This window comes from Carassius carassius, chromosome 11 (assembly GCF_963082965.1).
Source record: "Carassius carassius chromosome 11, fCarCar2.1, whole genome shotgun sequence".
Classification (NCBI taxonomy): Eukaryota; Metazoa; Chordata; class Actinopteri; order Cypriniformes; family Cyprinidae; genus Carassius; species Carassius carassius.
The window spans coordinates 23,956,721-23,972,081 of record NC_081765.1 but is presented as its reverse complement, the minus strand read 5'-3'; positions in this window follow the sequence as shown (position 1 = coordinate 23,972,081).

Below are 15,361 nucleotides of genomic sequence, written 5' to 3'. Positions count from 1 at the left end.
TACTTATGCAAGTTATCATATAACTTTGCTGAGTAATTTACAATCTTGGAGGTAATTGAGATACGAGGCAAGATTCTATGAATGTTTTAAACCGTTACGAATACTTAGTATCTTCATCAACTGACAAAATGACATCAATGACAAAAATTAAGTACAACTGGGTGGAACTGAGATTTTTTAGAGTGATTCATCACATGTGCATGCACTGTTTGGGTTTATCACAGAAATAAAACTTGTCCGAACAAGAGAGGGCATATTCTGATGCACATGCTAACTTTCTGATGGAAAAAGAGAATTTGGTTAAACAATTAAGTCCACGCTTTTAAGGATTCAGATATCTTGGAGAGATAAACCATGGTTAAGCAGTTGCAATGATAGAAATCTCGATGCACAATTCTTATCACATCTTTTCCATTCCAACTAATTACACTCTCAACACTAACACATAATTTATGTCTATATAAACCAACATTTGTGTTTTTCGCCAAATAACTTAGTTCATTCTTTTCTGAGTTCAAACCTCATCTGGCAAGCACGAATGCATAAATCAATCACTTGTAGTGATATCCAGCAGTGATGCGCGGGTCAATGTATTAATAACCCACACCCGACCGACGTTTTCAACTAACCCGCCCGCAACTCGGACCGCAAAAAAATTAAATAAAATAATGTACCCAACCCGCTGCCTGACCCGCATTTTTTAAAAGCAGTAAATGCTCATCGTAGCACCATTGGGCCATAGGAACATAGGCAAAACTAACTAGTCAAAAAGTTTTCTATAAAACAAAACTTAATGAAGTCGTCAAAATCATGTTTTACCAAAAACAGCGACGTTGCTCCCCATGCAGTCTTCTTTGCCGCCTCCATCTCTACGTGCAGACTGAGCTCATGCGTCATCTTCATGCCAGTTATTCGGCCAATAAAGTGTAGGCCTATGTATTTCAAAAATGTGTCTAGTACTATATAAATTTTATTTCAAAGGACCCGACCGACCGCGACCCGAATATCATTAAAAATATTTTTGGATGACTCGTAACGCGGACAACCGCGGGCGACCGCAGGCACCCGCTCATTTTAGATCAACCCGCGCATCACTGATATCCAGGCAGCTCTTTTTGGCACCCTGTGGCACAACACTGGCAGAGACCAGTTGTGTTGTAACTATTAGTGATTGATTTTACATCGTATCCTTTAAAAATCCCCTGTGAGTTCACCTAGTGAAAAATAAAAGAGGCCTGAAAAGTGTCCTGGTGCAAATATGAACTAGAGTCTCTAAATCATACATCTAGTCTCAAAGGATTATCAAAGGCTCATCTCAGTAATTCTTTTGTATTTTCTATAGCTAAAGCAAGGTTCATGCCTGTTACAAAAAAAAAAAGATGCCTTCTGTTAATCAAATTTTATAGCAGTTGTGCATATCCATCTGAGTAAAAAATTATACATTCTATTTGTTTCACATTTGTGTACTATGTATTATGCTTACTTGGATATATTACTATATGATATGTTATTAAGCTTAGGGGTTATGCCTATGTAAAGCTTTCCAAAATCAGTTGCTTTGAAACCTGCTTATGTAGATAAGGCAGATCTATAGATTTTGAAACAGATACGTTATTTCAACTGCAAGTTCTTGAATAAATAAAAACAAAATCAATAATATTTAATTGAGAGTTCTATTTTAACACTTTATTTTGATAGACCACTTTAGGCATTCCACTAATTATAAGTATAATGATGTCTTGGGACCATCAAAATAAAGTGTTAGCAGATATTAAGCAGACAGTTTACTTGTACTCTAATGAATGATAGCTGACATGTAGTTGCAAAGTGACTTATAGTTAGTACAATGTCTAAAGTGGACTATCAATATAAATCTTTTACCAACTATTTACCCAACATTCCTGAATATTCTACTATAACCTGAGACGTTAAGAGTAAACAGCTTCTAAAAAGGTTGGTCAAGCAGTTGACTATAATAAAATAATTAGCAAAAAAACAAACAAAATTAAACCGAAAAAAAAGAAAGAAATGTTCAAAAACTAAAAGGGGATTATATGCTTTTATGATTGAGTTAATTATAATATTCTAATACAATGTCAGTTTTGTCCCTTAAAGTTTTATCAGAGATGTTTAGATTTAAATAGCTCAAAAGTTTAACTAAAAAGTATAATCACTAATAGGCAGTTTATGGGATATCATAACTCATATTTAACTGTAAAATGAGAGAACAACAGGCCTAGGATTGAAATGGAAAGTGATGTGATTTCTATTGGTTGTCTGCCATATAACGGATGATGTTGCTATGGTTTCTTGAACCTGCCTTTTTGTTTGATCCCCAAACACTAGTAATTACATTCCCATCTGTCCTTCCTCACCTTCCACCATTCATCATCATTGCAACAATTTCATTAGTTCCCACTGCATTAGGAGCATGCTTGTGTATTTGGACAGGAGGAGAAAGATGTGAGCAGCCCCGTTCTCTAAGTGTGTTTGACAGGGTTAATCTCTCAAAACTTGCTGGTTTTTCTGTTTTTTCCCCTCCTTGTCCTGTTGGACTGGAATCTCCTCAGGTGGTTTCTTTCTCTAGAGCTAGTCATCAGGAAATGGAGCTTCTTATTTTCAGTAAAGAGCTGATCCTTGCTCACGTATAGACCTTGTGATGGTTGCTCAGCAGGGGTATTGGCCTCATATCCAACACAAAACCCTGCTGATCGACCATCACAAGCAAGGTCTATAGTTACCTTGACAAACTAAAGCAGGAGCTATGGGGGGGGGGGAACAGTGACCCCCTGAAGATAGTTTTGACTATGATTTGTAAAGTCAATGATTTGACATTTCAAACCAATTCACACTGTGTAACATTTTACTCTACAGCTGAAAATGTTGTTGAAACCCACATTTTACTGTAAATATAGATGGCGACACTGAAATGTATGGTAATTTGTGATTGTATTGTGTTAATTATAGACCAATAACAGGTTCTGAACATTTGTGAGCAATTACGTTTCACTTTATTCCTGCCCCCCATGTTCGTCCCAATACACACTCAAAAAATTATTTGAGGGCTAAGCTAAATTCAGTTGTGGACGGTGGCTCTATATAATCTGGAAATGGGTTTTCTTGTCATTAAATTAAATTGTAAAGTCCACTCAGCTTGTAGGATTGGAAACTATCTAAACTGAACATAACAGAATAAATTCAGACATGTCAGTGTAACTTGACTGAATACCTTGCATTTAATTACTAGTGCACTGTACTTTCGAATGCTAACTATATATATTTAACTTTTATAATTTTACATAACATATGGGGTTACCAGCAAGAACAAAGAACAAGAAAAAAAATAGATCAGTCAGCATGCATTTTCACAATAAAGGCCAATTCTCAGACACAGACCAGCACTGACAGTCAACCGATTACACTAAGTCACTTCTCAGACATTCCAAGACACAACAAACACACATTTAACATGTTAATGCAAACATTAATTAGTGAAATTAAGTGCCATCCAACACCGCCAGATACCAACAGATGTAACACAATGACAAAACCATCTGTCAGCCTAGTGTGAATTGACATGTAACTGTCCTTGGTCCCTAACAAAACAAAACATCATTCATTTTAAGTAAATTTAAGTAAAGTTCAACTACTTTGTGTATTAAGTGTTCTAAAATCATTGTACTAGCAGTATACTTGTAAGGTTATTAATGCAATACTTCTTGGCACTAAATAAGTATCCTTTTAGGTGTAAAAAAAAAAGAAGTTAGACAGCTAGCTTACAACCAAATTTCTATCTTGTATAGCAACTAATACTGTGAACTTTCAAAATCCTTCATCACTTAAATTACCACCACAAAATCTGACTTTAGCAGCTCTTTTTACTTTGAGATCATTCTGAGAATTAATACAGATTTAAAACAAGACATAGTTTACTACTATGATACTGTTTTTGATATTAAATATTTGCACAGCTATGACATGAGCATCTAACAATGCTTTGGAGAAAAAAAAAACAGTTAATCTTAAAAAATACAGCATATATATAAAACCAGATGGGAAATAAAACAGTTATCAAATAAGAGTTAGCCTGTCCTCTGAAACATTGGTGTCTCATATAAAGCAGTCAATCATATCTGCATGTGAGTGAAAATATTCATGTAATCGGTAACATTTTCATAAGTTATTGTAATTGAATTACATAATTCCATTACATGTAACTTTACTCCCCAAAACTGCTTATAATACATGGCTATATACTATTAGCCCTCTTTTTAGTTGATGAAGGTGCAATTTGAAATATACTCTCAATAAACTACTAGTTTAATATTTTTTATACTCAAAGTATACTTATAAGTTTTCTTAAAGTGAACTTATAGTAGCACCATACTTATAGTTTACTCTCACCATGAAAGGACTGTCAATACAATTAGCTAAATGTTTATCTGTTTTTACGTGTAAATTCCCAAAACTCTTCTATATCCCAAAATAGCACTAGGTTTATCTCTCTTTTCTTTCTCATAGCATGCTTTGCATGTGACTGGAAATTCCATGACTGGTTTTACCAGTGCTGTACTAAAAGAAATATATAGTACCAACAGAAATGGATTAAGTAAACAAATGTAAATGGATTGCATGCAATACAATTAAGCTGTGACAAAATGTTTCAGAACAGCGTTGCATTAGCTCATTTTAATTAAGTAAATTGCCTACAGTCTCTTAATTGGGGATTTCATATTTCAGTATCCTCTGGGAATGCACTGTGGAGATATATGTTAATTAAGCCATGTTCCAAAATGTATTTTCAAAATCTTGCAACATTTGATTAAAGCCGGTTCTCCGATCTCATTTCTTAAACCTCAGGTCACACTTCCTATTGTGGACACTTTCACTGCAATACAAGTCTTGTGAGTGTTGTATGCAAAACTCATACGCAGACCAAGCCACGTGTGTTTCAGCTGACTTTACATCCTGATTTTAACAATACACAGTGGTTTACATAAGAGAATGCTGTATGTAGGGAAAAATCTATTGATTTATAGCACTAACCCTTTGGGCAATCCGACTGAAGTTTACTAAGGTTACAGTAAACTGATATGATAGTTAAATAAGCTTGTCCCAAGGGCCAAGAGATGGCTATAATGAAAGCTGATTTAAAAATAATAATAAAAATAATAAAAACATAAAAACATAACATTTAACAAAATAGAGTTTAAAGAACAGAGAGGAATGGTGTAATTTATGTGATTGAATTACGACATCAACAAAAAAACAGCTACTGGCGAAAGTTCTCTCAAGTTACTTTTCGATGTCTTAACAAAAGACTGAAACAGGCTTGCACAAAAGAAAACAGGTATCTGTTGCAACAGAGTATCCGAGGTCACTGTGCAAGCATATTCTGATATGTTGCATTGTCTGCATGTCTGAGTTTAAAATGGAATATGAAAAAGACCCAGAGATACCATGAAGCTGCTCCACAATTTCATCCTTCAGCCAATTAATATTAGAATAATAATAATTGTAGTTTTAAATGGAAATAACCTACATGTTAGCTCAAATAGATCATACAGAATTGGGTGATGTAATCAAAACATGTAAGGACATGTTGAAGGAGCATGGGAAGGTAACAGGATGTTCTGTTAACAGTTCATAGATGTAATTTAAATCTGCTCTTCCTTTGCATCTATAAAACCAGGATCTTGCTTTTTCATACAAATAACTTCCAGTGCAAGAAATGATAAAATAGATTATATTTCTATCCAGATCTAGACAGAATGGGACTGCTTAACATAAAGAAATGCCTTACCCTCACACAAGGTCTTTTGTATTCATATAAAACCTGCTAGAGTGAGCTGTCCCAATGAAATTAACTTTTGAAGGGGAATTAATTCACTTTGAATTAAGTTTTATTTTGTTTAATGAGAAAGTCATTATTTTTTCCACATTTTCAACAAGACTTTTATGGCCTAGGGATGAAATAGAAGAGGCCTAACCTAATAAAATATGAATTAAATTTAATACGAAGCCCAGCCAAGTTTGTATTTTGTCCAATTTTATGTTTTATCCAGTCTCCTATTCAGATGGCAGGCCACAGACTGCCCATAGTTCATTCACTGACTGTCTAATGCACACAAAACTGGCAGGCATTGTCCAAAAACTGCCAGTTCCAGTCTTATTGCCTTCTTTCTACTAACTAAACCAATGCACCAGTTGTCTGGGGTGAACCAGTCTGCTTGGAACAAAGTTGGGTTTACAAGGTACCAGACACTTAAGAGGAAGAACCAAACACTGGGCATCAAAAAGTGTCTCATTCCAACCAGCATATATTTCCATGCACTATATCTATAAAAGTGAAAATACAAATTAAAACCAATATGAAACTAGAATTGATACCAAAAGTACACCTACGCACACCTACAGACTGCTTTTTGTTCTTTGTGAGCATTAAATAGAGAGTGAGATAATAAAATTATATCTTAAAAACTTACGATTTTCATTAAATTTTTCTATTTCTTTTTTTCTTTTTTTTATATACTGATAAAAAAATATATAATAATAAAAATAGAGGTCATACTTTCTGGACTGTAACATCTGAGCAAAATTAAGTGATAAGTGCCCAAAAATGTATACACAGTAAATCATTGAGGGATAGCACAAAACCTTACAAAAATTTTTTTTCAATTTATGACTATTTCTCAATCTCAGCGTGTTTCTCATTGTTTTCTTCTGTTGTATTACATTATAATACAATGGTTGTTTATTTAAACCACAATAAACTGAAGGCAATACTTTATGTTTTAAGTGTGAAGATCATCTCTTCGCTACTAGACTCTTCGCCGCACAGCTAAGAACAAGAAGCTTCTTCTCCTCTGCTGTTGCAATTTATTTTACATCGTGTACTTAGAGTTTACTTATCTAAGCAAGTACTAGGTATAAGGTAACTGTACATTGAGGCTAGGTTTAAGTGTAGGTTCAGGGTTAGTACCTAGTTTTTTACCTATTATAATTGCTATAATAAGTGCAGAGTATGTACATGTAGAACAGGATTGTGAAATACAGTGCTGCCAAAAAAATAAATAAACGGTTGTTTTTCCATATCACATTAATAAGCACAATATATATTTTTTATAGTGATAATGACAGTGGGGACAATGTGCTTAATAGACTTAAAATAGTTATGATACAAAACATAATATGTGGATTTTAGGGTGAAATTGGATCTGGAAATGTTTTTAACAGGTTTATGAGGGTCATATACAAATCGGTTTAGTCTCACCTTTACTCCAACGTTTCGTGTAACCTGATGCTTTCAACATGCTGTGCCAAGGACACAATCCTTAAGACTTACGTTTCTATGATTTTTTTCCACATATATCATATTTGCTTGCCAACATCTACAGATCTTTCAATAATTCCAGGCCATTCCAACTAAAGAAAATCAGCACATTCTTTACCAGTATATGCACCATATACAGTACGTTGCATTTCTCAAAACAAGTGATACTTAGAGAGGGTAGCTAGGATGTTATCGATGTTGTTATCATGATGTTATCGATTTCAAAACCAGCATTTCTACTCCCGTAGAGAGAGCTGATAATTTACCCCCTTTCATGTTCATATAGCATTTAACTGAAGACAGTAGTTTGGAAACAGAACTATACAAGTGTGCTATTCCCAAAGTCTTTTGTGCCTTGAGATAAAAGGTTGTCAAATATGTTAAATATGCATTATGAAAGTAATCATATTTGTTCCTGCTTGTTAGCGTTTTCCATTTGTCTCATTCTTACAGAACTACAGTCAGGCCCGGCGCCACAAGGGGGCAAAAGGGGGTAATGCCCCCTCAGATCTGACTTGTGCCCCCTCTGTTTCATTTTTGTATTCATGGTTAAAAATATAATGTTCAACCTTTTGAGTTAAATAATAATTTAACCTTATCCCCATGGGATTTAGAATGTTCAGTGTTGTGAATCGTGACATTACTGCCAGGTTCAAACGTCTTTCGCGTTGGTTGGCGCCAGATACTGACGAGCTCAACGCTGTCACGAGCTCAACGCTGTCATATATCACAACTATGCAGTGTTTTCAACCTCATAATGTTTATTTAAGATTTCAGACATTTAAATACACATAACCACTGGTAAAACAACAGCCTACATTTGGAGTTTGTAAAATACTCACTGATGTCTGTGGAAGCAAGTGCTAGTGTCGCGTTGCTTGGCGCTGAGCCAGAGACGGACGAGCTCAGCGCTGTCATATCACAACTATGCAGTGTTTTCAACCTCATAATGTTTATTTTATATTTCATACATTTAAATAGGCTACACATAAGCACTGGCAAAACAATAGCCTACATTTGGAGTCTGTGAAAGCAGTAAAAACAATCTATTCAAATATAATTTGCCGAAGTGTGTATTTCATATCAGATAAACAAAGTGGAAGTAGGCTAACTATAAAGTTTACTCTATGGTTATAAAGATTTTTAAAGGACCAAACACACTCACTTACACATATTTGAGAATCGGAATATAGGATAGTTGATGACATGGTAAGTAAGTTTGTGAATATTTCGAATAAAAAAGGAAAAACGAAATGAAGGATAGCCTACATCTGTTATACAGTGTTATTATTGTAGCTGCGGTGTTTCACGTGACAAATATGACGCGTTGCCATGGAAACATGAAGGGGGAACGTTCTAAAATAACTGTCGCCTTGAAAAATCTTACTTGCTAGTCTCTTGTTACCTGCAGTTGCATATGGAGTGTTTTAGGGAGCGCTGAATTTAAAAATCTGTCATTGCAAAGCGAGATCTCAGTGTGTATTAATCATTGATGGTGTAATAAAGTTAAGCCCCCTTAAAAATTTCACATGCCCCCTCAGTCATTTCATCCTGCAGCCGGGCCTGACTACAGTACATACCCAGCATGTTTATAACCATTTTACAGCAAAGTTGCTGCAATTATCAAAACTTAAAATTTACCATTTTGTGTTGAGATAACTTAAAACACCTGTTGAAACAACACATTATCACTTAAGCTAATTTTGAATTTTAAGTGTGATGATAACTTTTCTTTTACTTACAAGGTATTCAAGGTATTTGTCTTTAAAGGTGCCATGTGCAAAAATTGAGGTAAAAATATAAAAAAAATGACCTACACGCATCAAAAGTATGAGAAGAAATAAGGGCGATGATGTCATTAAAAAAATGTCAGGTAATAGTGCTGCAGAGAAATCAACCTTAATTAGCAATGGCATTACTAGCCCCGGCCCGACAGGTGTCGTAATACCAGTTTCGGCCATGGGAGGCGGTATGCGGGCAACATAACCACCAGCCAACCTGCAATACACGAATAACTCACACGGCTTGTGGGCGTACCTGAACCTGATGTCAATCATGTGGAAAGTACAGCCCACTACTTCATTTCAGTTCAGGGAAGAGAGCGGAAGGATGACTTAAGCCCTTGGCAAGAGACCACCACCCGCTACAGGGAAACAACCGTGCTCAGAATCACAAATCAAATCCGATAAGAAAAGGAGCCGAACCAGAGTAAACATCGGCACTGCTTTCAATCGCTGGAGACAACTGATGGACCTGAAAGATATGAGGTTCGACACCGAACTTGCAACATTTCTTTTGGATAGTAAGTTAGATGCTGTTAGTATTTCGCTAGAAGTTTGTTTTATATGTTTGTGTGTTTTTTTTTCGGGAAGTTATAACATAGAAATGTATCGAAGGCTGTTCTATAAACGTGCTAATGTTAGCGATGGCTAACCATAGCTGCGTTTGATAATTAGCTAGCTATAACTTACCCATTTTTTTATATCATAAGTAACCTGCTCTGTCTAGTCTGTTGGTCTCCGTGTCATCTTTGCTTCGTGGTTTTTCTGTACGTGAGAAAATTGATGTGTTGCATGAAAGCGTGTGAAAAGAGTCAATTGCGTGTGTCTCACGGTGAATGCTTGAGAGTTGGCAGCTATGGTTACGTTGGTTGGCGCTAGCTTGGTCAACATCAGCTGTCTGATGTTGACCAATGATGTTGACAGAATGCTGTCTGTCAAATTAATTTAATTCAAATAATGTGTATATACAACTCAATGTAATATGAACAAAACGAATATGAACATATTCACTGGTAAAGGTGAAGGGGAGTAGCTTGAAGATGTCATGTGTCAAAATCACTTGACATCACCCAACGTTCCTCTGGAGGCAAAATGTCCTCTTATAGCAGCGGTTCTCAATTCCAGTCCTCGCGCCCCACTGCTCTGCATATTTTGCACGTTTCTCTTTGTTAACACACCTGATTCAGATAATCAGCTCGTTAGAAATGAACTCCGTGCATGAACTGTTTTTCAAATGTTCATTGCTCCCTACTCTCTGAGCAGGGGAAATCTGTTGAAGTTTACCTCACATCGAAACATTCATTCACTGATTTGTGCTGTGCAGCGTCTTTAAACATGGACAACTGTGACATCATATACCTCTGTAAATCAATACAATTTAAATTCACGTCTTGCACACTTCAATGCACTATGATTGGAACATATAGCTACGTTCACTTCGAACTGGAATCATGGCTGAATATCCTGTGATGTCCACTTCGCAGGGCATTTATGTTCGAATAGAACAAATGTCTGAAGCGCTAAGAGAAACGTTCAAAATGTGCAGAGCAGTGGGGCGCGAGGACTGCAATTGAGAACCGCTGTCTTATAGGCTTCAGCTATGCTCTAGGGTTGTTGTGAAGGTAGGGGCGGAGCATAGAGACTGCCGTTTCTCGTTTGTTACTCTATAGTAGACCAATTCACTTTATTGAGGCATACTGCCCCCATCTGGTATGGAATGTGGAGTATGAGTTGATTTTTTTGCCAGATATGACAGATGGCACCTTTAAAGAGATGCCAATCAATATTCAGACTGCTTGCTCTTGCTCAGACTGCTTGCTCTTGCTCAGACAGGCTGTGTTACACCAGCCTGTCTGAAATCCTGTGCTGACCAGCTGGCCCCCATCTTCACAAAGATCTTCAACAGATCGCTGGAGCTGTGCGAAGTCCCTTCATGCTTCAAACGCTCCACCATCATCCCCATCCCAAAGAAATCCAAAATTACAGGACTAAATGACTACAGGCCTGTGGCTCTAACGTCTGTAGTCATGAAGTCATTTGAAAAACTGGTGCTGGCCCACCTGAAGGACATCACTGGACCCTTGCTGGATCCTCTTCAGTTTGCCTACAGAGCAAACAGGTCTGTGGACGATGCAGTAAACATCGGACTGCATTATGTTCTGCAACACCTAGACAGACCGGGGACCTATGTGAGGATCCTGTTTGTGGACTTCAGCTCTGCCTTCAACACGATCATCCCAAACCTCCTCCTGCCCAAACTAACTCAGCTCTCCGTGCCCACCTCCGTCTGTCAGTGGATCAACAGCTTCCTCACAGACAGGCAGCAGCTAGTGAGGCTGGGAAAATACACATCCAGCACCCGTACAATCAGCACCGGAGCTCCCCAGGGCTGTGTTCTCTCCCCACTGCTCTTCTCCCTGTACACTAATGACTGCACATCTAAGGACCCCTCTGTCAAGCTCCTGAAGTTTGCAGATGACACCGCACTCATCGGCCTCATTCAGGACGGTGACGAGTCTGCTTACAGACAGGAGGTTAAAGAGCTGGCTGTCTGGTGCAGTCTCAACAACCTGGAGCTTAACACGCTCAAAACAGTGGAGATGATCGTGGACTTCAGGAGAAACCCCCCTGCACTCCCCCCACTCACCATCATGAACAGCACTGTGACTGCAGTGGAGTCATTCAGGTTCCTGGGCACCACTATCTCTCAGGACCTGAAGTGGGAAATTCACATTGACTCCATTGTGAAAAAGGCCCAGCAGAGGTTGTACTTCCTTCGCCAGCTGAGGAAGTTTAACCTGCCACAGGATCTGCTGAAACAGTTCTACTCCACCATCATCGAATCCATCCTCTGCACTTCAGTAACTGTCTGGTTCAGCTCAGCTTCTAAATCGGACCTCAGAAGACTACAGAGGGTAGTCCGGACTGCTGAGCGAATTATCGGTACAACCCTCCCATCTATTCAAGAACTGTACTTATCCAGAGTGAGCAAAAGGGCTGTTAAAATCACTCTGGACCCCTCACATCCAGCACACTCCCTCTTTGAACTGTTGCCATCTGGTCGACGCTACAGAGCACTGAGCACCAGAACGACCAGACACAGGAACAGTTTCTTCCCTCAGGCAATCCATCTTATGAACAGCTGATAATAACTGTGGGACACACTACACTATTTATATTTATATACACTACACTTTTTATCCAACACACATACTTAGCGTACACGTAAATCTTTTGCACATAATATACATGTACATACATGGAACACACTATACTACTTATATTTATATTTATATACACATACACTTATTTATCCAAACACACATACTTAGCGTACAGTTACAATTTTTCCACATAATATACATGTACATACATAAATGCTCTTTTTAATATACCTGCCATACATTGTCAATTTGTATATTGTCAATCCTTACCCACCTATTTGTATTTTTTTGTATTTTTTATTCCTTATTGTGTTTTTTGTTCTGTCGCTGTTATGTTGCACTGCGGAGCTCTGTCACGAAAACAAATTCCTCGTATGTGTGAACATACCTGGCAATAAAGCTCATTCTGATTCTGATTCTGATTCTTGTAGTAGAATTTGACACCACATACTTTGCACTTACCACAAGTATTTGCTGAAAGCAAACTCACAGATGAAAGGTAATAGTGATAGAAGTGACATTGATATATTGTGTACTCCACTGACTGGTTTACATGAGCATAGTTCCCATCAGAATGAAAACTATTGTATCTGAAACTGAGAATATTTGAGTTGCTGGTGAGTTGAGTATGACACAAGGGCAAGCCTGCTGTGTGCCAAAGGACACCATGTTCAAATATCCATGTTACAATTACAATGTAATTTCCTCTTCCAATGTCTCGCGCATTAGTGCCACACTGAGAAGACACTGAGTAAATATATATATACCTACTCCATGTTATTTATGGTTGTCTAATGGTTGAAGCATAAAACTACAAGTTACTTACAGAGGAATGTTGTTTTGATAATAATGTGAGTTTTGCTTCGCCTCTGCTATTCTGTGCGGATGAATCTGATGGCCTGAGTTGCATCACGGTGCATGCTCATGGGTACAGATGAGCTTGTTAATGCAATTAGTGTTTCACTAGCCACATCAAAGCCCCCACAATAATGAACTTGATGAAAACAATTGTTTTTAAATGAAGTGCTGCAATTAGGACACTTTTCTCAATGTTTTTTTTTTCAAAACTCTTCACTCACTTCTCCTTTTTACCAACTTTTAGCTTGGCACAGCAGTAAATTCCATATCCAGTACTACCAAAACACTTCATATGTGCCTCAAATCAACTCATTCTTATGTAAACTTCTGTAAATTGGCCTGTAGATGCATATAATTTTAATGGTGGTTCTGTTTGAGTGAGGAAATAATTAATGTACTTGAATGTAATTTGTGCCTTATCAATGATAAATGATACACGTTTAGCCCAGACTTCTGTTGTGCTCCCTGTTTAAAATTTAGAAATAGTGACCAAAGTATTGAAAATTTACTCCTATTGATTGTAAAAAAACTGTGACTATAACATGTAGTTAATTAATATTGTTATATTGTTGCTTCAAGCTATTACAACACCTTCTGCTGAATAGAAGCATGAGCTTCTTTCCTTTATTTATGGATATGACATAAACACACACAGATGAAGTATGCTGTTTCCCAGGAAATCCATCGCGACATCTTTACAATATAAATGTTGGGTCTGTCCCAATACCCACATGTCTTGCAGACTTGAACATTTGGGGCAAATATAGCAAATACGTAATGTAGCCTTAATGCACAAGTGGTCAAGTGCAAAGACAGCATGTTTGGACAGGCCTGGACTATTATAGACATGACATACCATAATAATTTAGAGTAAGGCAAAGGATTTGAAAGATGGTTTTATTATGTACCCAATTCTTATTTGAATTTTGTTCTGGACACTGTCATTGGAACTAAAGTGATGTGTTGAACATGCATAAACAGTCCTGTTTCTCATCATACAATATTAACCAGTGTCTGTTTAGGGAACATAACTTACACAGTGGGTTGCAGACAGATGATTTTGAAGATCAAAAAAAAAGTCCAGAATACATTTCATGAACCTTGATTTTGAAACTATTTTCATTTCAATAACTTCAATCAAGTATGATCTTATTTCTTTGATGAAAAGTGATTTGGCAGTAAATCAAAACACCTAAATCGGAATAGGTTTTTTTTCTCATCCAAACACAGTGCCTTGATTTCCACCTTTGCTTCCTTTGAGTGGTGGGTTCAGACAGAGTATTCCAAAGTCTTAGAGAGACCCTTAGAGGCGGACTGAGGAAGAGGAGAAAGAACAGCTCACACAACAATGAAAGCAATACTTAGGACCTTTTGAATACTCTATACAGGGCAGCTGTGGCCTAAAGGTTAGAGAGTTGGACTAGTTACCAGAAGGTTGTCGGTTCGAGTCTCGGGGCTGGCAGGAGTTGTAGATGGGGGGAGCACTCTCTCCCACCCTCAATACCCATGGCTGAAGTGTCCTTGAGCAAGGCAATGAACCCCTAGTTGCTCCCTGGGTGCTGGATATATAGCTGCCAACTGCTCTGGGTGTGTGTTCACGGTGTGTTCACTTCTCACTGCTGTGTGTGTGTGTGTGTGTGTGTGTGTGTGTGTGTGTGTGTGTGTGTGTGTGTGTGTGTGTGTGTGTGTGTGTGTGTGTGTGTGTGTGTGCGTGTGTGTGCGTGCGCGCGCACTTGGATGGGTTAAATGCAGAACACCAATTCTGAGAATGGGCAAATGTCACAACTTAATATATGTATATGAAATATATGTATTGTAGCAAACTGAAAGACTTGCGCTGATATTCTGCGTATGTGTCTAAGTGTGACATGAGATTCTGTATCTGCATCATTGTTCTGGAGAGTTTGTGCCAGTAAATGTATAGCAAGGGCATTGGAAGGGGCATTGGCTGTACAGGTATGTAGTAGGGGGAGCCTGTCCTCCAACAAAAAACGACCATATAGGTCGTTTGTGCAAGCACCTTATTACGACCTATATTTACGTTTTAAAGTTAAGCGCCCTCTAGCTTGCGTAAAAATAATGACAGTATCGCGTTGCGTCTGAACTGAATCAAAACGCACGTTTATTTAAATGCAATGTGTGGGCTTTTTACACCGATCTCACAGTATTTCCTACATATTTTACTAGGTGGCTTATTCGTTCGAATGACCACACCTAACCCCACC